This window comes from Myotis myotis, unplaced genomic scaffold (genome assembly GCF_014108235.1).
Source record: "Myotis myotis isolate mMyoMyo1 unplaced genomic scaffold, mMyoMyo1.p scaffold_m19_p_1, whole genome shotgun sequence".
Lineage (NCBI taxonomy): Eukaryota > Metazoa > Chordata > Mammalia > Chiroptera > Vespertilionidae > Myotis > Myotis myotis.
The window spans coordinates 134,459,737-134,485,136 of NW_023416313.1; the positions used below are offsets into that span (position 1 = coordinate 134,459,737).

Here is a 25,400-nt window from a genome sequence, read left to right on the forward strand (position 1 = left end):
TATATATATATATATATATATATATATATATATATATATGAGCCCGGCTGGTTGGCTCAGATGATGAGTGTTGACCTATGAACCAGAGGTCACAGTTCGATTCCCAGTCAGGGCATATGCCTAGATTGACGACTCGATCCCCAGTAGCGGGAGGCAGCCAATCAATTATTTCCTCTCATCACTGATGTTTCTATTTCTCTCTCCCTCTCTCTTCCTCTCTGAAATCAATAAAAATATTTTTTAAAGTAAAAAAAGCATATATGTGAGAATCAATATGCTCTAAAAACCAGTTATATTTCTCATTTTGAACACCTGATAGCAATTCATACATTACATAATTAATGCAATGTTTATATAATTTGCTAAAATTACAATATCTAATCATTCCTAGTGGACAGTGCTGCATGCCAACTATGCACTGTACTTTTTAAAATATAATGTTAAAAACAACTTTTTATAAAATATAATTACTAAAACCAAAATCTTTGAGAGTGAAATAAATGTTAGGTTTAAAACTCTAATTTCTTATTCAATATAAAGGAAGTCAAGTCTTCAGGCTTAGTTATTTGAGGAACTACAACAGCTTGTAATTTCTTAAGAATCATTCTTCATAAAAGTTTTCATTAATGGAAAGCATTTAATAATAGTATGGTCCAAAAGTAGATGTTTTAGAATTAAGGTAGATTAAAAGTACAATATAGATGCCATCTTGAAGAACAGGACTGCTTGCAACTAGGATCCTAGCCTCACCACCACCCAATCTGGTCTCAGATGCAAGCCGCAAGCCGGGAACCTACAACCACTGGGGACAAAGACCTGCAGACCCACGGACACCAAGACTCCAGACATCCCGGATGCAGGTTACTGTGAGTCACCGAGCCCATCCCCCTCCCTGCGGGCCCACTGCAGCGGCACAGGACCTGCCAGAACATATCCACGCAAGCAGGCTTCCTGCCGACACAGGGAGGCTGTGTGACTTAACTTTGACTCTGGGCATGCGGACACTGGGAGTCTGTTTCCTGCAGCACAAGAGTGGGCCTCCCTCCGACACACGGCGGCTGTGCAACCCACACCCCCAAGAAGACGGGGGACCCTGATTCTCTGCATGAGAGGCAGCAATGAGCACCAGTGACGTGACTCTCAGCGCGCACACGTGGGGACTCAGTTTCTCATCATGCATGCACGGGATCCCTGATTCTTAGTGCATACACAGTGAGCGCCTGTGACTCCAATTCTCGGCACATGCACACACAGGGACTCTGATTCATGGTGCGAGGCTGCGCCAAGTGACAGAGACTCTGATACAAGATTCTCCGCACATGAACATGAGGTCTCTGACTCCAGGCATGCACTAGAGGACTCTGATTTTGGCATAAGGCCGTGGGGACTTTTTCTCACCATGGCGCATACGGGGTCCCTGATTCTAGGTGTGCAAATGAGGCCACACTGAGCACTGGTGACTGATTCTTGATGTTCCTGGCTCCCACTGACCCACGGCAGCCTCATGTCTTAGTGTCGGAGCTTTTCAGTGACACTTGGGTGGCACGACACTTCCATTGCACATGGCTCAGGCCCCCACAACTTGGCGTTTGGACCTTATGGTGATAGTTAGAATGGGGAGACAACGAAATAATCCCTAGAGGAAAGAAAAAGGATTTGCCAAGAAAGAAAATAAGTGAAACTGTGACATGCAATATGACAGGAAAAGAATTCAAAGTAATAATCATACAGTTCATAAACTGGATGGATGAGAAAATCAACAATCTATGCAAAAATCAGGAAGAAATCAAAAGTGATATCGCTATGATTAAAAATGCTATGAAAGGTTTCAACAGTAGACTAGAAGAAGCAGAGGACTGAATTAGTGCGTTAGAAGATAAGGTAGAGAAACAAGCCCAATCTGAACACCAACTGGAGAAAAAAAATTAAAAAAGAGGAGAGCCTAAGGGAACTTTGGGACAACACAAAATGAAGTAACATACGTATAATAGGGGTGCCAGAAGGACAAGAAGAGCAGCAAGGATAAGAGAATCTATTTGAAAAAATAATGACAGCAAAATTCCCTGATATGGGGAAGAAAAATATCACACAAGTACAGAGAGTCCCAAGCAAGATGAATCCCAAAAGACCCACACTAAGACACGTCATAATTACAATGGCAAATGTTAACGACAAAGAGAGAATATTAAAGGTTGCAAGAGAGAGACAGAGTTACCTACAAAGGATTTCCCATCACATTATCAAATGATTTCTCAACAGAAACACACCAAGTTAGAAGGGAATGGAAGGAGGTATACAAAGTGTCAAAGCAAAGGGTTGAATCCAAGAATACTCTATCCAGCAAGACTATCCATCAAAATTGAAGGCGAAATCAGGAGATTAGCAGACAAAAAATGCTAAGGGAGTTTATCACTACCAAGCCAGCAATGCAAGAAATGCTAAAGGGAATGCTGTAAAAAGAATAAATATAAAGGGAGGAAGGAACACAGGCATAAAGTACAGAAATGGCTACAAATTAGTACCTATAAATAACATTAAACATAAAAGGATTAAATGCTCCAATCAAAAGACATCAAGTGACTGAATGGATGAGAAAACATGACCCATATATATGCTGTCTACAGGAGACCCACGTCAGAACAAGGGACTCACACAAACTGAAAGTGAAGGGATGTAAAAATATCTATCAGGCAAATGGAAATGAAAAAAAAGCTGGGGTAGCAATACTTATATCTGACAAAATAGATCTCAAAGTGAAGACCATAATAAGAAACAAGTAAGGCCACTTCATAATTCTAAAGGGATTGATACAACAAGAGGATATAACTCTGGTAAACATATATGCACCCAATACAGGAGCACACAAATACCTAAAAAATCTTCTGGAAGATATCAGGGGAGAGACTGACAACAATACAATCATAGTAGGAGACTTTAATACCCCATTAGCAGCACTGGATAAATCCTCCAGACAAAAAATTAGCAAAGCAATAGCAATCCTAAACAACTCACTAGATCAAATGGACTTAATCGACATCCTTAGAACATTCCACCCAAAACTACAGAATATACATTCTTCTCAAGTGCACTTGGGACATTTGGGACATTTTCAAAGATAGACCACAGGCAAAGACTCTCCAAATTCAAGAAGATTGAAATCGTATCAAGCATCTTCTCAGATCATAATGGCATAAAATTAGAAATCAATTACAATAAAAAAAATCACAAAAATTCAAACACTTGGAGCCTGAATAGGATACTATTAAACAGTGAGTGGGTTACCAAAAAGATCAAATAAGAAATAAAAAACATCCTGGAAACAAATGACAATGAAAACACAACAATCCCAAATCTTTGGGACACAGTGAAATATTTGGAAACAGCCTAAATGCCCATCAGCAGATGAGTGGATTAGAAAACTGTGGTACATCTACACAATGGAATACTACACTGCTGTTAAAAAGAAGGAAGTCTTACCATTTGCAACAGCATGGATGGAACTGGGGAGCATTTTGCTAAGTGAAATAAGCCAGTCAGTGAAAGAAAAATACCACATGATCTCCCTCATTTGTGGAATACAAAGAACATTAAAACTGATGAACAAAAATAGATACAGAGGCAAAGAAGTGTTGAACAGAAGCGGGAAGGCTGGGGGAGGGTTGGGGGGTAGGTAAGAGATCAACTGAAGGACTTGTATGCATGCATATAAACATAACCAATGGACACAAGACACTGGGGTGCAAGGGGAGAGGGCACGTGCTGGGGGGTAGAGGAGGCCAGGGAAAGGTCAATGGGGGAAAAAGGAGACATATGTATTACTATTTGTAATACTTTAAACAATAAAGTAAAAACAAAATAAAATAAAAGTAAAATATAAAGGAAAGATATTTGAAGCATCTACACTAATAAAAGACAAAGATGCTAATTGACTGTACCTTTGCTACACTCAAGCCACACCCACCAGCCAATCAGAGCGACTATATGCAAATTAACCCAACTAAGGTGGCAGCCAGCAGCCATGGACCTGAAACAAGCAGGAGGCTTGGTTGCCCTGGCGATGGAGGAAACCAAGCTTCCCACCTGCCCTGGCCAGCTGTGGCCTCCACAAAAGGCAACAAAGTTTCAATTATAGAAGATAAATAAATCCCAGATACCTGCTTCCTGCCAGCCTCCACTGGGAACTTGGGTGGCTGGGGGTTGTGGCCAGCCTGCAAACAGCCATCAGCTTCTCACCCAGGCTGGCCAGGCACCCCAGTGGGGACCTCCACCCTGAAGGGGCTGTGGCCAGCCTGCAAAACAGCCATCAGCCCCTCACCTAGGATGGCCACACCCTCATGGAGTGAGGGTCCCCACTGGGGGGCTTGGACAGCCTGCAAATAGCCATCAGCCCCTCACTCAGACTGGCCAGGCACCTCAGCAGGACCACGCCCCCACCCTGAAGTGGGTGTGACCAGCCTGAAAACGCCCCTCAGCCCCTCACCCAGGCTGGCAGGCACCCCAGGAGGGACCCCCACCCTGAAGGGGGTGTGGCCAGTCTGAAAACGGCCCTCAGCCCCTCACCCAGGCTGGCCAGGCACCCCAGAAAAACCCCCACCCTGATCTGGGACACTCTTCAGGGCAAACCAGCCGGCCTCCACCCGTGCACCAGGCCTCTATCCTATATAATAAAAGGGCAATATGCAAACTGACCCTAACAGCAGAAAGACTGGGAATGACTGGCCACTAAGACACACACTGACCACCAGGGGGCAGGCGCTCAAAGCAGGAGCTGCCCCCTGGTGGTCAGTGTGCTCCCACAGGGGGAGCTCTGCTCAGCCACAAGCCAGGCTGACTGCTGCCAGTACAGTGGTGGTGGTGGGAGCCTCTCCTGCCTCCTCAGCAGCGCTAAGGATGTCCGAATGCAGCTTAGGCCTGCTCCCCTCTGGCAAGTGGACATCCCCTGAGGACTCCCGGGATGCCAGAGGGACGTCTGACTGCCAGCTTAGGCCCATCCCCCAGGGACCGGGCCTAAGTCAGCAGGTGGTCATTCCCCAAGGGGCCCCAGACTGCAAGAGGGCACAGGCCAGGCTGAGGGACCCTCCTGAGTGCACAGATTTTTGTGCACCGAGTCTCTAGTCCTATATAATAAAGAGCTAATATGCAAATAGTTGTCACACCATCATGCCCTTGCACCCAGGCCGGGGGACATGAGGCTGTGCCCCCCACCCTGAGGGGCTTGACAGGGTTGGGGCCAGCCTGGTCTGGGTCTCATGCAATTTTGAGGCTCACGTGGGTGGGCGGGGACTTGACTCTGGGTTCCACGGAATGCCCCAGACTCTGACAGAAGGGAGATATTCATATATATTTTACTAATTTTCTTTCATCTCTGACACTTCTATTATAGAGAAAGGGCAAATAGCAATATTAAAGTATTTCCTCTAATTAATTCCCTTTTAATGTTCACAAATTTCATGCACCAGGCCCCTAGTATGCATATAATATGTATACATATACATATATATAAATTTCCTTCAATAAAATTTTATTATTCTTGCATTTAAAATTATAATTTCAATTATAAATTCCTAGAGGCACGTTGCAGAAAGATTCCTGCAAGAATAGGGCTTACTGTGGCTGGAGCAAAGCAGAGAAGGGAGGCGGGCTTCGCTCCTGTCCCCAGCCGCTGCTGCTGGGTTTGCCCAACCCGCCCCCAGCCGCTCTGTCTTCGTGGGTTTGCCCAACCTGCCCGCAGCCGCTGCAGCTGGGTGGGTTTTCCAATCCGCCCCCAGCCGCTCTGTCTTCGTGGGTTTGCCCAACCTGCCCGCAGCCCCTGCAGCTGGGTGGGTTTTCCCAACCCACCCCCAGTCGCTGCTGCTGGGTTTTCCAACACTCCCCCAGCCACTCGGACTTGGTGGGTTTGCCCAACCCATCCCAGCTGCTGCTGCTGGGATTTCCCAACTCGCCCCCAGCCACTGCAGCTGGGTGGGTTTGCCCAACCCGCACCCAGCCTCTGCTGCTGGGTTTTCCCAACCCGCACTCAGCTGCTCCTGCTTGGTAGGTTTTCCCAACCCCTACCCAGCTGCTGCAGCTGGATTTCCCAACTCGTCCCCAGCCGCTCCGGCTTGGTGGGTTTGCCCAACCCGCCCCCAGTCACTCCATCTCAGTGGGTTTTCCCAACCCGCCCCAGCCGCTCAGGCTTGGTGGGTTTTCCCAACCCGCCCCCAGTCACTCCATCTCTGTGGGTTTTCCCAACCCGCCCCAGCCGCTCAGGCTTGGTGGGTTTTCCCAACCCGCCCCCAGTCACTCCATCTCTGTGGGTTTTCCCAACCCGCCCCCAGTCACTCCATCTCTGTGGGTTTTCCCAACCCGCCCCCAGTCACTCCATCTCTGTGGGTTTTCCCAACCCGCCCCCAGTCACTCCATCTCGGTGGGTTTTCCCAACCCGCCCCCAGTCACTCCATCTTGGTGGGTTTGCCCAACCCGCCCCAGCCGCTCAGTCTGGGTGGGTTTGCTCAACCCACCCCCAGCCGCTGCTGCCTGGTTTCCCCTCCCACTCCCAGCCGCTGTGGCTGGGTTTCCCCTCCTGCCTCTTGCCTCTGCAGCCTTGGCTCCTTTACCATGTCTGCGGCCTCTACTTTGCTCCCTTCTATAGCCCTTGGCTTCCATGTTGTCTTCAGTCTTCGCTCAGAGCCGGTATATGCAAATTAACCACCATCTTGGTTGGCGGTTAATTTGCATATTGCCCTGATTAGCCAATGGGAAGCGTGTCAGAGGTACGGTTAATTACCATGTTTGTTTATTATTAGATAGGATATGTATTGTATTATCTCTTCTGTTCATCACACTACAGAGTTCCTTAGGACCTAAAAATATATGTTTACTAAAAATCTATTTCATAAAATACATTTTTTTAAACACTGATATTTCATTTTTTTAAAAAAAATTTACTTCTTTTAAGAAAATTCTATCTCTATGATGTGTTGATTTATATAAATAATCACAATTACTACAAAATTGCTTCATGCAACTTGAATAAGTTGACATTTTACAATACTAATAAATGTATGAAAACCTTTTATATACTATGAAAAAATTAAGAGAAACAAACACCGAACCTTACCCTCTCATAAACATTAAAATCTTACAAAACAGCAATCAAACATGGCACAAATAAATATTATGCTGGAGTGGGAGTAGGGCATAGAGAAAGGAGTGAATGAGCAGGATTCACAGGTCAGGCAGAATATGAGGGTGCAGATGAAACAAGGTTAACTAACAAGAACCTTGAAGAATAACTGTTGAATCTTGGTAACGAGTACAGAGGGGTGTATTATTATGTTTCTCTATTCTTGGATGGTTACAATTTTCCATAATAAGTAGTTTAAAAACATACTGTTATGAAAAAAGAGAGAATATACAGCATTATTTACCTTATAGCAAAAGTCATCAAGTAATCTTTCAGAGAGGCAGCAATGAGTATTTCATTTTATATTACAATGTTATGAAAACGCCATCAAAATCATGCATGACTGATATGACACATACACACATGTACATACATACACAATACATATCATGCAACAAATATTACACAACATCTTTCATAAAAAATATATACACATACTCTTCACATGAATTCCATACTACATGCCATCCGGAGAAATGCCTACAAATTTAATCTTAGTATATAGGAACTGAAAAGAAAGAATCAGCTGAGGGATATGTACTTTTATATTAAAATGCTTTAGAATTATTCCTTGACCTTAAATTTGGCAACTTCCTGAAACTAAGACCTTATGTTGACAATAACCTAGTGCATATGGGAAATAGGTTAGGTACACTTTGTCACCTTTAGCAAATATTTTCCTCATCAAGCTACTTAGATAGAGACCATCTGCTACACCCTAAGCAACATCCTGGTTAGCTAATCCTTCTGACTTGCAATATAAGTAACCAAGTTTATAATTTGTTGGAGTCATAACTACATGAATCATTCTGTGTGCTAAAGAAAAAAAAAAGTGATGAAAGATATCAAGATCTAAATAAATGGAGGCATACCATGTTCATGAAGGAAGATTCAACAGAGTAAACATGCCAGTTCTCCCACAAAGTAAGCATTATATTTAATACAATATCAATTAAAATCACAGAAGCATATTTTATAGATATAGACAAAGTGATTCTAAAACTAAAAGAAAATTCAAAGGAACAAAAATTGCTAAAATAATTCTGAAATGAAGAAAAAATTTAGAAAAAGCACACTACCCAAATATTTACTATAAAGCAACAATAATCATGACAGCATAGTATTGGGGGGAAAAAAAAAAGACACCTAAATCAAAGAAACAAATCAGGGAGTCCAGAAATAATGCCAAGTAAATATGGCCATTTAATCTCTAACAAAGGTGCAAAAATAATTCAGTGATAAAAGGCTCATTTTCCAACAAATAACTGTTGAAATAACAGTTTATAAAATAAAAAATATTAACCATGAACTAAACTTTACACCATATATGGGTAAAATGAAATGGGTCAGATGTCTAAACAAAAGAAGCAAATGTATAAAACTTTTAGAAAATACACAATGAGAAAAATTATAAAATTCTGATATAAATAAATCTAAGATCTAAATAAATAATGAGATATTACATGTACATGCAAAGGAAGATTCAATATTATCAAAATATCAGTTCTGTCCAACCTGAAGTATAGAGTCAGTGCAATCATTATCAAAACCCAAGCAAATTGTTTTGTGACTACTGATAAATTAGTTTTAAAGTTTATGTGGAGAGACAAAAGACCCAGAATAGGTCAACACAATACTAGTATTAAAGAAGAACGAAGTCAGAAGACTGACACTACCCAACTTCAAGACTTACTGTCAAGCTATTATAATTAAGATGGTGTGGCATTAGTGAATGAACAGACAAATAGGACAATGGAACAGAGTAGAGAGCCCAGAAGTAAACCCACACAAGTGGAGTTAAGTGATCTTTGACAGAGGAGCAACAGCAATTCAATAGAAAAAGGATAGTTTTCAATGCAGTGCTGGAACAACTAGACATCCACATGCAAAAAGAAAAATCTAGGCACTAAGTGTACACCTTTTACACAATTAACTCAAAATGGATCACAGACCTAAAGGTAAAACACAAAATAACAAAACTCCTAGAATACTTTACATATATGAATATCTAAGTAGTCTTGGATTTAGCAATGACTTTTTAGATACATCAAAAGCATAATTCATGAGAAAAATAGGTAAACTGGACATTAAAATTAAAAACTTCTGTTCTGTGAAAGACACTGTTAAGAGAATAAAATAATAAACCACAGACTTGAATAAAATATTTGCAAAATACACATCTGACAAAGAACTAATATCCAAAATATGTAAATAATTTTTAAATCTCAAAATGATAAAGCAAACAATCCAATTTGAAAATGGGCAAAAGATATGATTATAAACCTCACCAAGAAGACATACAGATGACAAATAAGTAGATGAAGTATGCAGAACATCCTAAGTCATTAGGTAATTGTGAATTAAAACAAGGAGATAACGCTACACACTATTAGAACGGCTGAAACCCAAAATACTGATGACACCAGATGCTGGCAATGATGTGCAGCAACAAGAACACTTATTCACTATTGGTGCAAATATAAATGATACTGCCACTTGGGAAGACAGTTTGGAACTTTCTTACAAAACTAAACATACTCTTTCCATACTACCCAGCAATCTCAATTCCTGATATCAATCCCACTCCTTGATATTTACCCAAACTAGTGGCCTGGTGCACAAAATTCATGTGGGGGAGGGTTGGTGTCCCTCACCTTGGCCTGCATTCTCTCCAATCTGCCACCCCTTGGGGGATGTCCAACCCCCTATGGGATCGGGCCTAAACCAGCAGTTGGACATCCCTCTTGCAATCCATGACCAGTGGCTCCTAACCACTCACCTGCCTGCCTGCCTGATTGCCCCTAACCACTCGGCCTGCTGGTCTGATCACCCCCAACTGTACCCCCACCCCCACCGGCCTGATCACCCCTAACCACCTCTGCCTCAGCCTCGCCACCATGGCTTTTGTCCAAAAGGATGTCCGGAAGGTCTCCCCGAAGGTCTCCCGGTCTAATTAGCATATTACCCTTTTATTAGTATAGATGAGTTGAAAACATATGTCCACACAAGCATCCATAAGAAATTATCAACAGCAGCTTTATTAATAATTACCAAAATCTGGATGCAACCAAGATGTCCTTCAATAGATGAATGGATAAACACATTGTGGCACATCCATACAACTGAATGTTATTTGGCAATAAAAAAAAAAAATGCTCTATCTAGTCATGAAAAGACATGGAGGAACTTTAAATGCATATTTTAAAGTGAAAGAAGACAATATGAAAAGGGTATAAACTATGGGATTACAACCATATCATGTTTTCAAAAAGGCAAAACTAGGTCAATAGTAAATAATCAGTGGTTGCTGAGGCCAGGGGAGTGGGGATGGGAGCGTGGAGGGAAGCGATGAATACTAACTAGAGTCCAAGGAACTTTTAAGGCAGTAAAACTATTCTGTACAATATTGTAATGTGAATACATGTCACCACACATTTTCCAAAATCCACAGAATGTACAACACAAAGAGTGAATACCAATTTGAAAATGGACTTTAGTTAATAATAATGTATTGATATTGTCTCATTAATTGTAACAAATATATGAAACAATACAAGATGTTAATAATAGGGGAAATTGGGGAAGGGGAGTAAATGGGCATATGAGAATTCTCTATAACTTCCAATCAACTTTCCTATAAACCTAAAATTTCTCAAAAAATGTATTAATTTTTTTAAATGGTTCATAAATGCAAATGAAAACAGCAAATCTACAAATTTTAAAGAAGAAAATCTTCATTAGGAAGAATTCTTAGAAATGACACAAACCATCTACAAAGGAAAAAATGATAAATTTCACCTATCAAAATCTAAAACATTTGCTCTGCCAAAGAACTGCCAAGATTATTAAAAGACAAGTTACAGAGTGGAAAAATATGTGCAGATTATGTATCTGACAAAGATATATGTGATATTATGTATCCAGAATATATAAAGAACTGTCAAAATGCAACAATGAAAAACTATAATCAAAGGACTTGAATAAACACTTGTCCAAAGAGGTTATAAAGATGGCATATGCAAGTATGTTGTACTTGATATTAGTAATCAGAGAATATATTAAAACATGATGAGATACTACAATTCACACGTGAAAGACTAAAATAAAAAATACTGACAATATCCAGTGCGGATGAAGAGCAACCAGAGTTTTCACACACTGCTGATGCAAATACAAAATGCTACAGCCAATGGGAGAAATGATTTGCCAATCCTATATAGTAAAGATGTAATATGGAAATTGACCATCACGTCCTCGCACAAGATGGCTGCTCCTATGTGGTCAAAGATGACCGCCCCCATGTGGTCACAAGATGGCCAGCAGGGGAGGGCAGGTATGGGCAATCATGCCAGCAGGGGAGGGCAGTTGGGGGGGACCAGGCCTGCAGGGGAGGGCAGTTAGGGGCTACCAGGCTGGCAGGGGAGGGCAGTTGGGGGGGACCAGGCCTCCAGGGGAGGGCAGTTGGGGGGGGACCAGGCCTGCAGGGGAGGGCAGTTGGGGACGACCGGCCTGGCAGAGGAGGGCAGTTGGGGACGACCGGCCTGGCAGAGAAGGGCAGTTGGGGGCAATCAGGATGGCAGGGGAGCCGTTAGGTGTCGATCAGGCTGGTGGGGGAGTGGTTAGAGGGTGATCAGGCTGGCAGGCAGAAGTGGTTAGGGGCAATCAGGCAGGCAGGCAGGCGAGCAGTTGGGAGCCAGCAGTCCCGGATTGTGAGAGAGATGTCCGACTGCCGGACATAGACATACCCCGAGGGGTCCCAGATTGGAGAGGGTACAGGCTGAGCTGAGGGACACCCCCTGCCCGCCAGTACACGAATTTCGTGCACCAGGCCTCTAGTTCTTACAAAGTTAAACATGTACTTTACACCTGACCTAGCAAGCTTACTGATAGGTATTTACCCTAAAAATGAGAACTCATGTGCTCCCAAAAATCTGTAGCAAAAAACTCAAAACAACTCCTTTGTCCTTCAACCTGTGAATAAACACACTGTTGTGTGGGAAACTGTTTATTGCCTTCACTATCTGATAAGCATAGACAGAGAACCACCCCCCCCCCCCCCCCCCCGAAGGCTGGGTGCCTTGAAGCCCTAGCAAAGGTCGGAGCTAGGCGCCACCTCTGTTTGTCCAAACAGTGGTAGCTGAAACTACTCCCCCAATTATTATTATGTAAATCCTTGCTGATGGGCTAGTCTGCTTGTTACTAGGGGATCACCTGCCTAAGGGCTATGCTATGGGTGCATCCCAGATCAATAAAAGCTTGGTGAGGCCTGAGCACGGGAGGAAGTCCTCCCCCTTGAGTTGGACTTGCTCGCCCGGCCCCCCAATATTCCCAAATTATCTCTTGTCTCTTCTCTTTCATTTGTGTGCGGCTCTGCTTCCAGTACCTGAACCCTGACCCACGCGGGACGTGGGAAGGAAACACTCAACATCTGGCACCCGAAGGGAAAACTGGAAGTAAAGGTTTTGCTAGAGCGAAAAAAGGAAGTTTCACCGAAAAAGGTGTGGAAAATTCACCGAGAAAAGGTGTGGAAAAATTCACTGAAAAAAAAAGGTGGGGGAAATTCACAGCATGCAAGGCCCAGGATCAACTTCAGAAGTCGCGAGCTGTAAGTAGGCTGGGAATGTTTTCTTTCGCCAGGCTAACAGGGCAGGATTTGGCTTTAAAAAAGTAGATTCAGCTTTTAAAAAGTAAGAAACTTTATTATAGACTTTTGATTTGCATGATTAAGGACTTAAAATTTTAGAGGGTAATCTCTTACAGTTTTTGCATGTTATTATAGAACATAACCCTTGGTTTCTTGCAAAAGATACATTGGATCTTAAACGTTTGCTAAAAAGTTAGTCAGAACTTGAAAAAATTCAGCAGCAGGAAAAAAATTGCCTCCAAAAATTGTTTCCCCTTGTGGCAAACGGTATTTCATTTGCTAGAGGCTTTAGGAGAGGTCAAGGAGGATAAATCTCCTCCCCTTGCACCCTCCGCTCCTTAAGAGGAGCAGAAAGAAAAGAAAAAAATGGGAGGAATGGCCTTCATGGCTCCCTCCACCTCCATGTCCTAATCCTGAAATGTTTAATTCTCCGTTAATAGAATCACCTATGCAAAAAGGCCAACTTATAAAGAAATTGAAATATTAAAAGGTACTCTTTTGAATCAGGCTGGAAAAAAAAAAAAAAAGAGTGCCATGGTCATCTTAATGTGGTTTCTTGTCCAAATTAAAATCTTAATTTGTATTTGGAATCTAAAATCTGTAATAAGAAATGAAATCCCGCTACCGAATCCACCTCTGGAGTGGAGAGATTCAAAGGTGGCAAGAGAGGGCAGAGCTGTAAGCTCTCCCACAATGAGATTACTTAATGTTTTGTTTAAAAATTACCAGAGAACATGTTTGGAACAACAAACTTTAGCTAAGATAACCTTGGGTGCTAGCCATTGCTTTAGAAAGCAAAATAGGAAAAAATTTAAAATGTCTTCTTCTATTAAGCATGACTTGGGAAAAATACGCCATCAGAGTCATTTGCTGAAACTTCCCCCAAAGCAGGATGTGGGGAAAGGGAAGAAGGGAACACGGGGCGATCCAGTGTGGATGCCCCCTCCCCAAGTATTCTAAAATTAAAGTCCTTCTTGTAATTGAAAAGCTTTTACAAATTTATAAATGCCTCCGGGATTTCTGTGCACATGTAAAGAGAAAAGGCCAGTTTAAAAACGAGTGTGCATAGTTTTGAGCTGAACTTGACCTTTTGCTGTGTACAGAATAAAAACCCGAGACTGTTTTGGCCTTAAAAATGGCGAAGATGAACCTGAGAAAGAAATGCAGGCTGGTTTCCCAAGGCGATTTAAAGTAGCTCTTTTGAAATTTCCCGCCCTGAGGCAAGTACCACCGGGAAGTTGATAGTCAAGTTTACATGTGAATAGCTATGGGTTTGCTTCTTGACTTCCCCAGCAGGAAAATTGTGACCATTTTGAAATTTAACAGCTATGCCAGGCTTATTGGCTGGAAACTTAAAACCTTTAAGTTCAAATCATCTAAAAATATTGAGATTTATAATACTGAAATGTTGATCTGAGTATGCCTCGTACAAAATCTAGAGGACAGTATTAAATCTGTTGGTTGATTACGTCTTGCATTTTTGAAGTTTATTCTTAAAAATGTTACTGATTGAGAACTGCTAATATTTGACTTGTAAGCTCTGAAAGTTTAAAGTGCAAATTGAAACGGGAGAAATTAATTAAATATCTAATGTATAACTTGTTTTTGAAAAAATGAAATGTGTTTTCTCTTAAATGATTAGGAATTCAAAATATGTTGCTTATTGATCTGATAAAAACAGGATTAATTTTGTGATCTCAACTGAAATTTTTAATACAAAAACCAGTTTAAATTTGATTGCTATTCTTTAAGATAATTATAAAAGGTATAAACAGATAATGGGATTTCTGTTTGTCTACAATATAATGTTGGCCATCTATCTTTTAGGGATTTTGGTTTGCTCTTCCCTTGTTTATTGTGAGAATAAGGAAATCATCTTTTCTGTCAGAGAACAGTGTAGACAGCCACAATGTTAGGCTGTGTGACTTGGCAGCCGCCACGTTGGCCGCATGGCCTGCCGCGCCCCTGGGAGCCGCCATCTTGAAACAGCAAAGGCCCCGCCCTCTGACTTAGCCAATCACAAAAGGAGTGTCTTCTCACTGAGGCAGGATGGGAATTCAGGGGTGGAGTTTTAAGGCGGAGTTTTACTGCGGAAATGCGGATGGGGCAGAAAGTGTGCTTGCCTCGCGGATTTATTTAATACTATTTTTAAAAAGATATCTTTAATGCTAAATAAATTAGCAATCATGGTCTTAATATAATTTCAGTGGTATGATAGACCAATGTTTTAAGCAGTTGGCTTTATAAGGGCCAACAATAGAGCTCGTATTTCTTAAAAGGCTTGTAGATAGAGACATTTTTAAAAGATATCTTAAATTCTCAGTAGAACCACAGTTATGCATATATCATAAACAAATTAAGAGTCATTGATTCCATGGTCAAGACTAGATCCTATTATGTTGAGAACTGTTTTTAAGTGTTGAAAATTTTTTAATTAGGTATGTATTTGGAAGTTTTTCCCGAGTGCAATATTTTAAAATATCATATGCTTGGTTGCATAAGGAATTTCTGCCAAATAAAAGAAAAAAATTGATTTATTAGTAGCAATGTCTTTATTTAAACTAACAAAAGCACCACGCCACTGCATTTTAAATTAGGCTGGAGGTGGGGCAGCGTTTGCAACTCGTGTATCAGACATAAAACGTTACTAAATTTACTAATCTTTGTAAGCAATTGAATCCTAGTAAAGTAAAATTCTTCTAAAAAGTTACTGAAGGCTTCCCATGATCCCTCTGTATATGCAAATAAGCCGAAAGGGAAAGCTGTTTAAAAATATTATTTTAAATTTAATAAAAAGGAGAAATTTTAAAAATTTGAAATATCTTCCACTAATATTTACAGGATAATCTAATGATTTGCTGTTAAAATACCAAATCTGAAAGTAAGTACAGTCACCATAAATGTCTAATGACTTTGACTTGAAATACATGGCCTTGGAGAAACTAAGATGGCGGCATAGATAAACACGGGGAAATTGCTGCCTCCCACAACAATTGAAAAATCTTCTAGGAACACAAAACGGACATCATCCAGAACTACAGGAAGGCTGGCTGAGTGTAAATTCTACAACTAGAAGGAAAGAAAAGCACACTGAGAGCCAGAGGAGCTGCGGAGTAAAGTGCAGAGGTACGGGGGCTCGCGCGCAGAAAGGGGCTGGCACCTGAGGACGCTGCTGTCTTTTTGAATCCGGAGGGAGTCACAAGTTCCCGACGGCTCTGAACTCCGGTTCCGGGAAGTCTCTGGGGACCCAGGACTCATACGGGGAGAAACTGGACTGTCTGGCAGCGGGCGAACTTGAGGGCGGCTTTCCCTCAGAGGTGCTTGCAGCAGTTACCGGGACACTGAGACGCGCGACTCCTTAGGGCAGGGCTAAGGATCCACCATAGCTGCTTGCTCTGCCCTTTGATTCCATGAGACCCGCCCCACCCAGGCTGCAGCAGAGACTTTTGCATATGAATGCCCCGGCCCTTTGCAACCTGATAATTACCGAACTGCAGCCGGGCCAGACAGACCCAGAACTTCCAAGAGAAAGCCCAAGGCCCCACAGCGGCTTGCATTGCTTCACAGCTGAGCCTCATCAGGGCACCTCCAAACTCCAAAAAAGGAAGGGGAATCTGCAGTTCTCTTCATAGCTCCTGCTGTGTAACCTAAGGCAGAGGCTAAATTAACACCTCCTTAGATCCAAGAGCCACTGTACCCAGTGGTCAGAGGGGGACCATCCAGATCACAACTCCGCAGATCCATAAGGGACACACTCAGAGTGCAGACTCAGTGAGCACCAAAACCCCACTGAAGCAAGTCTTGCCCCAGAAGGGTGTCTCCAGCACAGAAGTTCTCCCACTGCAGACACAGCTGATTCTCACTGCCAATTGGGCTGGAGGTCAATTCCTCCCAGTGATCCTACAACAACCAAGGCATAACTACAACAAGATTGTGCACAAAGCCCACAAGGGGGTGCACCAAGAGTGTCCACCTCAGGTAACTGGGGAGGCTGAGACACTGGGCCCTACAGGACACCTAGCACACAAAGCCACTCTATCAACACAGGGAAGCAGCCAAAATGCGGAGGCAAAGAAACAGGTCACAAATGGCAGAAATGGAGGAAAGCAAATGACTGGATATAGAGTTCAAGGCCACGTTTATAAGGTTTTTCAAGAATTTTATGGAAACCGCCGATAAATTTAGTGAGTCCCTCAATAAGTATAGTGAGACCCTGGAGGACATGAAAAAGGACCAACTAGAAATTAAGCATACACTGACTGAAATAAACAATAATTTACAGAGATCCAACAGCAGACAAGAGGATCCCAAGAATCAATTCAAAGATTTGAAATAAAAGAAACAAAAAATACCCAAACGAAAAAGAAAAAAGAAAAGAGATTCCAAAAATATGAAGATAGTGTAAGGAGCCTCTGGGACAACTTCAAGCGTACCAACATCAGAATTATAGGGATACCAGAGAGTGGTGCCATCCAGTTTGAAGCTCTGTGGAACCGTAAAAGACACACTCAGGGGGAAGACTCAGTGATCAGCAAAGCCCCATTGAAGCAAGTCTAGGCCTAGAGGGGTGTTTCCAGCACAGAAGTTCTACTGCAGACACAGCTGATTCTCACAGCCAATTGGCCTGGAAGTTAATTCCTCACAGTGATAACTACAACAATCAAGGCTTAATTACAACAAGACTGTGCACAAAGCCCACAAGGGGGTGCACCAAGAGTGTCTACCTCAGGTAATTGGGACACTTAGCACAGAAAGGAACTCTATCGACACAGCGAAGCATAAAAAATGCCGAGACAAAGAAACAGGACACAAACGACAGAATCGGAGGAAAGCAAACTGCTGGATATAGAGTTCAAAACCACACTTTTAAGGTCTTTAAAGAACTGTCTAGAAGCCGCCAATAAACTTAAAAAGGCCCTCGAAAAGACTGGTGAGACCACCGATAAATGTAGTGAGATCCTCAAGAAATCTAATGAGACCCTCGATGTTGTGATAAAGGACCAACTAGAAATTAAGCATACACTGACTGAAATAAAGAATATTATACAGACTCCCAACAACAGACCAGAGGATCTCAAGAATCAAGTCAAAGATTTGAAATACAAAGAAACAAAAAACACCCAACCGGAAAAGCAAAATGAAAAAAGAATCCAAAAATACAAAGATAGTGTAAGGAGCCTCTGGGACAGCTTCAAGCGTACCAACATCCAAATTATAGGGTTGCCAGAAGAAGAGAGAGAGCAAGATATTGAAAACCTATTTGAAGAAATAATGACAGAAAACTTCCCCTACCTGGTGAAAGAAATAGACTTACAAGTCCAGGAAGCGCAGAGAACCCCAAACAAAAGGAATCCAAAGAGGACCACACCAAGACACATCATAATTAAAATGCCAAGAGCAAAAGACAAAGAGAGAATCTTAAAAGCAGCAAGAGAAAGACAGTCAGTTACCTACAAGGGAGTACCCATACGACTGTCAGCTGATTTCTCAACAGAAACCATGCAGGCCAGAAGAGAGTGGCAAGAAATATTCAAAGTGATGAATAGCAAGAACCTGCAACCAAGATTACTTTATCCAGCAAAGCTATCATTCAGAATAGAAGGTCAGATAAAGAGCTTCACGGATAAGAAAAAGCTAAAGGAGTTCATCACCACCAAACCAGCATTATATGAAATGCTGAAAGGTATTCTTTAAGAAGAGGAAGAAGAAAAAGGTACTCTTACCATTTGCCACAGCATGGATGGAACTGGAGAGTGGATAAATACCACATGATCTCACTCATTTGTGGAATATAATGAACAACATAAACTGATGAACAAGGACTGATCCAGAGGCGGAGAGGCATTGATTGGACTGTCGGGCCTTGGAGGGAAGGTAGGGGAGGGTGGGGGTAAGGGGGAAAGATCAACCAAAGGACTTACATGCAAGCATATAGGCCTAACCAATGGGCACGGACAACACGGGGTGAGGGCATGGGGGGTGGGGGGGTAGAGGGTAACGTGGGGACAAGGACACATATGTAATATCTTAATCATTAAAAAATATATTAAAAAAAAAAAAGAAATACATGGCCTTGTGGCACTATCAGTCAACATCCAAGAAGTAACCCTGTAGGTTACTTGGTATAAAAAAGAAAGGTCTTTCTTTTTTAAGTTAAAGTTCTCCAAGTATAATCCAGCAGGAGGAAGACAAACCACACAACCAACAGCCCAGAGACCACCTGTGGCATGGTAAAGTGAAGTATGGTAACAATTAATTCAGGTAAAAACTATAAGTTTTATATGTCTTAGAAGGCACATTTTTCCTTTACCTGGGAAGGACAGCACAGCTATCCCAAGGACAGGGGGCTCCAGTTAGCATGTCAACTCAGTGTTCTGGAGACCCAAAACTGTAATTTAGAGAACATGCCTAAGTTTAACCTAGGTTACCCAAGGACACTAGATAATGTGTTTACCCAAAACTGTAATTTGGATAGCATGCTGTCTCTGCTTCTGTAAACAGCTTTTTTTTTTTTTTTTTTTTTTTTTTTTTTGCAAACTAGGTTCCTCATTCCAAACCTTGAGACAGCCAGTTTAAAATTAAGTTGTCATGACCTAGAGCAGAGAATATTCTTACATGGTATTATTCTATAGGTTTTATTCATAATTTTTGATGCTGTACAACAGTATATTGTGCATTTATCCCAAACAAACTTACAAATTAATTCTTTGAGATGAAGGGATTTATTCCCTCCTGGGAAGGAACTTAAGCATTCTGTATTGACCTCTCTTGACTTTTTTTGCCAAGAGGATTCCAATTGTCTACAGCTGTTGTCTGAGCTCTCCGTTCAAGCTGGGATCATGAAAAGCAGGTACCCTGGATCTGTCTCTTGCCCAATGGTGTAAGCTGGGCCCTCTCTGGAGAAGAAACCTGGGTTCCCCATGATCAATGCCGGGGCCCCGCCAGCAGGCGAGGGGATCCAAAGGCAGTTGCTGGGCATGGAGGCCAGAGGGACATAGGGTAACAAGGAGACAGAACTGAACCTCACATCACCCTACTTGGCCCAGAGATGGTTGGGAGTCAAAGATGGGTAAGACCCCACAGGGTGGGGCAACCTAAGACAGGCACAGCCAGGGGTCAGTAGGAGAAAACTTGGGGTTCAACAGAGGTGGGGCACAGATCCTCACCCCCCCAATGGTGTAGGGGCTTGAACACTCGCCCCTTTTGAGGAAGGTCTCCTGTCCCCATGGCTGCTTCTTGCTTCCCATGCCCAGCCCAGATCGGGAACGAAATAACAGAAGAGACTTGGTCCAACTGAAAATAGTACCCAGAAAAACGAAGGCTTAGTTTAACAGACCCTATGTCTAAATCTAGCCTAACAACAGGAATGCTTGGGCCTCCTCAAGGACGGAAAGTGATCCTTTCAATTAATATTTACAGTGTAAATTTAGATTATTGTTAGAATATTAAATTTAACAGTAAAATAGTTGTCAAGTTTTCAAATTAATTAAATTTGGCTAACTTGAAATAAGTAATTATTCAAATAGTATTAACCAAAATTTTCATTTCATGGTAAAAATTGCTTAACATGCAATGAACCTAAAGCAATCATATTTTTGTGCAGAAAAAATAAAAATTTAAAGTTATCTAGACTGCATTAAAAAAATTACCATAAGCCTCCTAATTAAATAAAAAAAAGGGGATAGTGGAAGAATATCATGTAAGGAAAAATATCCTGAAACTAAATTACATCTAGAAAATTTCTTTTTTCTTCATTTGTAATGCTAACAACAAGACACCCATAAAAAACATATGTGGTGACAAAATAAGCCAAAGGAAAATCATTTTGGGCTAATATAAAAAGGATCCCCCAAGTAAAATTTCCTTTATCAAACTTTGGTTGAGAATATGTTTGTATATTTTCAGAAAACAACTCCAAGACCATGTGGATTCCTGCAACAAGGGATACCGGAGAGAAACTGACCAGATTGCTCCAACCACAAAGACAGGAGAGACAGTTCAGAGATGGAGATGGTGAAGACGCCTTGCCATACTAGCAGTCAGCAGCTGTGCATCGCTGCAGGTTGCCCAGGACCCCAGAGAGGACCGGACCTGCATTTGTCCACCATCCAGAACCAGCATTTCATTACTGGCATGTACACATGAACTGTCGGACATTGAAACTTGGACTCAAAACTGTTGGACATTGATTTTGGGACTTAAATATTTTTTGTTCTTATATGTTTACTTCTGGTCTGCAGATACAAGATTCTTAAGGAAAAAATAAAGGGGAGATGTGGGAAACTGTTTATTGCCTTCACTATCTGATAAGCGTAGACAGAGAACCCCCCCGAAGGCTGGGTGCCTTTGAAGCCCTAGCAAAGGTCGGAGCTAGGCGCCACCTCTGTTTGTCCAGACAGTGGTAGCTGAAACTACTCCCCCATTTATTATTATGTAAATCCTTGCTGATGGGCTAGTCTGCTTGTTACTAGGGGGTCACCTGCCTAAGGGCTATGCTATGGATGCATCCCAGATCAATAACAGCTTGGTGAGGCCTGAGCACGGGAGGAAGTCCTCCCCCTTGAGTTGGACTTGCTCGCCTGGCCCCCCAATATTCCCAAATTATCTCTTGTCTTTTCATATTCATTTGTGTGCGGCTCTGCTTCCAGTTCCTGAACCCTGATCCACGCGGGACGTGAGAAGGAAACACACAACACTGTTGTACATATATATAGTGAATGGCATACTGCTCAACAACAAGAAAAAAAATACTTGATCCACACAACAAATTGGGTAAATGTCAAATACATTAAGCTGAATGAAAGCCAGCTTCAAAAAATTACACTTATGATCCCATTTATAAAACCTTGTTGGAGTTATGTAATTACAGTCATGGACAAGAGAGTAGTGCTTGCCAAGGAGAATAGGTGAAGGGAAGGTGTGATTATAAAGGAGAGTGCCAGGGTATTATATGAGGTGAAAGAATTGCTGTGTATTCTTATTGTAGTGGTGGTTAATGAATCTTTACAAGTGTTAAAATGCACAGGACTGTAGACCAAAGTGCATGGCAGCATTATTCATAACAGGCAAAAGATGGAGACAACCCTATTGTCGATCAAGAGATGAATGGATAAACAAGATGTCATACGTAGATGCAATGAAATATTATTTAACCTTAAAAAGAAACAAAATTCTGATACATGGTACAACATAGAAGAACCTTGAAAATATTAAGCCAAGTAAAATAAGCCAGATATAAAACAACAAACATTTTATGATTCCACTTACATATGATATCTGGAATAGTCAAATTCATAAAGAAGTCAAACACTTCTTACCAGGGACTGTGAAAGAAACAATAAAGGAGTTATTGTTTATGGGTACAAAGTTTCTGCTCGGAATGATGGAACAGTTATAGAGCTGTATAGTGATAAAGATGCCCAACAATGTGAATATATATAATGCCACTAAATTGTACACGTAAAATGGTTAAAATAATAAAAATCTGTTATATACATTTCACCACAATAAAAACATTCATAGGAATATAGAGGTGAAAAGAAATCAATTTGCATGATAATTAAAATGTAAAATTAAAAATAAACTGTCAGGCTTGATTTTTCTTTTTATTTATTTTTATTATTTTTTAAAACATATGTTTTTTATTGACTTCAGAGAGGAAGGGAAAGGGAAATAGAAACATCAATGATGAGAGAGAATCATTGATTGGCTGCTTCCTGCATGCCCCCACTGGGGATCGAGCCTGGAACCCAGGCATGTGCCCTTGACTGGAATCGAACCTGGGACCCTTCAGTATGCAGGCCAATGCTCTATCCACTAAGCCACACTGGCTAGAGCCAGACTGGATTTTTAAAAACCCATCTACATGTTTATAATAGACACATCAAAAATGAAAGGGACCAGGAAAAGTAAACAAAAAGGATTGTATACCATGCAAATATTAAGCCAAAGACTTTAAGTTATACTAATATGGGGCAAAATAGAATTTAAGGTAGAAAGAGCATTATTTCATAATAAAAGTTTCAATATACAAGGAAAATACAAAAAATCTAAATGTATCCTATATAATAAAAGAGAAACATGTAAATTGAACATCCCTCCGCTGCAATCACCAGCCAATCAGGAGTATACAAATTAACCCGAAAAAGATGGTGGGTTAATTTGCATACACAGGCGCTGGGTGGAGAGCAGAGTGGGAGAGCCGGCAGAGAGAGGAGCGGCTTGGGGAACTAGGCTCCCCAAGCCACCAGACAAAGAGCACAGAGACAGAGCTGGCAGCTTGGAGGACTTGGCAGAGTGGGAGGCCATGGGACGGAGACAGAGCAGGAAGGGAAAACCAAGAGCAACGGGAGCACCAGGAGTTCTGGGAATAGTAGTTTTGTTGGCAGCCCCAGGACCGGAAGCGGAAGCCCAGAGTGTGGGGAGCACCAGAAATGCTGGGAATCATAGTTCTGGTGGCAGAGGGATCTCCTAACACTAGAGCAAAGTGAGCCTGGAGCAAGTTACTGCTGCGGTGGGGGATGGAGGGAAAGCAAAGGTGAGAGACATAAGTAAAATCAGAGTGTCTAGGAAAAATTAAAGGGAAGATATCCTAAAATTTCCAGGAAATCTCCACCAATGAAGCAAAGAAAAAAAAAAAGCCTCTATTATTCTGTGAGCAACAAACCAAACTGAGTTGGGGTCTCAGACAATTCACTCATATGATTGCAAAGACAGACAGAAACTCCTGGATTGGAGAGGGCTCCCCTGAGGGCTCCCAGATTGGAGAGGGTGCAGGTTGGGCAGAGGAACCCCCACATCCCCCAGTGCACGAATATCATGCACTGGGCCTCTAGTATGAACATAATAACATAGTCTCTACAAATGTAAAGCAGAAACTCATAGACCTATGAGATGAAAGTAGATAAATCCACAATTTAGATCAACACAAAAAACTCAGAATATAAAATATTTACACAATGTCATCAACAAACTTGACCTAACAAATCTAAACGTAAATTAATGCTTTACCCAATATCCAGAATACACATTCTTGTTAAGCACATGCAATATTACAATATTGACTGTATTCTGGGATGCAAAGCAAGTAGAATCACATTTCAAGTTAAAACTTGAGGGAGAAGCTTCTCTAACCACAACGTGATGTTAGCAACTGGTAACAAAAACATCCTCACTTGTTTAGAAATTAAAATTTCCATATATTAAAAAATTAACAAAGTTACCTTTTGTTTACAAATGAAGAAATAATTCAATAAAAAAAACCATGACATTTAGACAATATTTTGAACTCTACAATAACAAATTCCACAAAGTAAAACTTGTGAAAGCAGCTCAAGTACTACTTGGGGGCAAGTTTATATCCTTAAATAATTATTAATGAGCTAAGCATCCATCATAAGAAATTAGAACTACAGCAAAATAAGCCCAAAGAATTTAGAGGGGGAAAAAGGTAACAGCAGAAATTGATTAAATAGGAAATGAACATAATACTGAGAGGATTAACAAAGCCTAAAGCCATTCTCTGAAAGGACAGATAAACTGAAAACTCTGGGAAAACTGATCAAGAAGAGAGAGTACACAAATAATCAATATCAAGAATAAGAAGAAGGAGAGAAACCAAGATGGCGGCATATGTAAACACCTGAAATTGCTGCCTCGCACAAGCATTTCAAAACTACAAATAAAAGACAAAACTGACATCATCCAGAACCACAGGAAGGCTGGCTGAGTGGAAATTCTACAACTAGCAGGAAAGAGAAAAGCACACTGAGAGTCAGAGGAGGTGAGGAAGTAAAGTGCAGAGGTACGAAGGCGCGTGCGGAAAGGGCTGGCAACTGAGGAACTGGTTGTCTTTTTCAATCGGGAGGGAGGCACAAGCTCCAGATTGCTCTGAACTCCAGTTCCGGGCAAGACTCTGGGGACCCAGACTCATATAGGGAGAAACTGGACTGTCTGGCATCGGTCGGAACTCAAGGGCAGCTTTCTCTCAGAGGTGCTCGCAGCAATTACCACGGGACACTGAGACTCGGGGCCTCTTAGGGCAGGGCTAAGGATCAGCCATAGCTGTTTCCTCTGCCCTGTTGATTCCCTGAGATCCCGCCCCACCCAAGCTGTGCGCAGAGGCTTTTCAATGTGAATGGCCTGGCCCTTTGCAACCTGATAATTACCTAACAAACTGCAGCTGGGTCAGAGAGACACAGAACTTCCAAAAGAAAGCCCAAGGTCCCATAGCAGCTTGCATTGCTTCACAGCTGGGCCTCAACTGGGCACCTCCAAACCCCAAACAATGAAGAGGAATCTGCAGATCTCTCCATAGCTCCTGCAGGGTAGCCTCAGGCAGAGGCTAAATTAGCACCTCCTTAGAGATCCAAGAGCCAGTGTACCCAGTGGTCAGAGTGAAACCATCCAGATTACAACTCCTCAGATCCATAAGGGACACACTCAGGGGCAGACTCAGTGAGCATCAAAGCCCCACTGACACAAGTCTTGCCCCTAAAGGGTGTCCCCAGCACTTAAGTTCTCCCACCATAGACACAGCTGATTCTCACAGCCAATTGGCTTGAAGGTCAATTCCTTACACTGATACCAACA

The 25,400-nt window shown here is 41.9% G+C and overlaps 1 protein-coding gene across 5 annotated transcripts in view; it reads right to left on the reverse strand.

Moving 5' to 3' along the window:
• The window catches only part of MIPOL1 (mirror-image polydactyly 1), a 365,567-nt gene that overhangs the window by 309,329 nt on the left and 30,838 nt on the right, over positions 1–25,400 (reverse strand). For 2 of the 5 annotated variants that reach the window (XM_036352921.1, XM_036352869.1), the window contains exon 3: positions 22,077–22,132. The exons of the other annotated variants lie outside the window; for them this stretch is intronic. The gene's annotated coding sequence lies outside the window, so the exon portion shown is untranslated. The remainder of the gene's footprint in view (positions 1–22,076; positions 22,133–25,400) is intronic. 5 annotated transcript variants of the gene reach the window in all.